Source organism: Marmota marmota, unplaced genomic scaffold (assembly GCF_001458135.2).
Source record: "Marmota marmota marmota unplaced genomic scaffold, marMar, whole genome shotgun sequence".
NCBI classification, from domain to species: domain Eukaryota; kingdom Metazoa; phylum Chordata; class Mammalia; order Rodentia; family Sciuridae; genus Marmota; species Marmota marmota.
Genome location: NW_025999900.1, coordinates 23,237,865 through 23,239,222, shown reverse-complemented (window position 1 = coordinate 23,239,222; position 1,358 = coordinate 23,237,865). Strand labels below are relative to the sequence as shown.

General features: G+C 46.0%; 1 non-coding gene across 1 annotated transcript; it reads left to right on the top strand.

Annotated features, from left to right (window-relative positions):
• The first annotated feature begins 443 nt into the window (after positions 1-443).
• Positions 444-519, top strand: Trnaa-ugc. Its single transcript has one exon. It is a non-coding gene; the product is annotated as a tRNA-Ala (tRNA).
• Positions 520-1,358: the final 839 nt, after the last annotated feature.

Here is a 1,358-nt window from a genome sequence, read left to right as displayed (position 1 = left end):
TTCTCCTCAATATTTCTACCAGTTACTGAATCCCCACAGGGAAAGGTTTCTAGTTCCATCCAATCCAGTTTAGCTGCAAGCAACTTCCCAAATTTCCCTCATTGCACCAGCTTGGGAAGTTCTTAGCAGTTCTTATAAATTTCCCAGCACTGATTGTTATGATTCTTAAAGAAGAATGCTTTTTATGGAAACTTAAGCAACTAAGGAAAGATCTCTAACTCATATTATTAAGTAAAAGAGGCAAAATTCAAAGAAATATATGTGATATGCCATCAACTATATGAAAAGGATAGAAAAATTCCCTGACCTGTTTTTGGTAATTTGGGGATGAGATGGTGATTTTTTTACTGGACAGAGGAGGAATAGGCACATAGGATTTCACTATAATTTTTGATGTTTAAACTTTATGAATATATTATTAATTTTAAAAATAGATGAGGAGGGTTGGTGCTATAGCTCAGTTGGTAGAGTGCTTGCCTTGCATGCACAAGGCCCTGGGTTCAATCCCCAGCACCAAAATAAATAAATAAATAGATAGATTTTCTTTCTCCCTTTAAAGAAAGTTACATGTGTAACTTTCCTGATGGGAAGGAGGGGGCATTTTGCTACAAATAGTATGTAAACAATAATAAAAATAATAAATAGCTTTGAGAAGGAACACAAAGATAAGGAACTTGGGGGGATCCAACATGGCGGCCGGCAAGGAAGCAGTATAGCAGAGAGGGGAAGTCACCAAAGTTCGGCCAAAGAGATTCCTTCCCAGCGGAATCTACTTTAGCAGGTGTGTGACTCCCACCCGCATCAGATACAAACAACCGGGAAACTTCAAAATCTCTCCGTGGGCATGACCGTAAGGGCCAAAGGACTCTCGACCCCCAACTCCCAATACTGCCAGTGACGTGGGTGTGACTGTAGGGGCGGAGGGAAGCAGAGAAGACTCCCCACCCCCAACTCCCCCAACCGCCAACTGAGAGGGCGTGACGGTAGGGGCGGAGGGAAACAGAGGACACTCCAGACCCCCAACTCCTCCTACCACCAGCGGAGTGGTCGTGATTGTAGGGGCTGAGGGAAGCAGAGGGGATCCTCGACCCCCAACTCCCATTACCACCAGTGGCGACACCAATGGTCTTAGCCGCCAGACTCCGAAGGTGTGCCCACCAAAGGGGTCAGGAAAAATTAAACTATTGACTCCCAGAACACAGCTCCACAGCACTGGGGCTTAGATGAATGACAGAGAGAGTGCTCAGTCATTAGGGAAATAGAGCACCCAGAGGGGCTGAAAGTGTAACCAAATCCTTGGAGAACCTCCTCCGGTGCACAGGACCTGGCTGGCTGGCAGGAGGAAGGGGAGGAGGGGC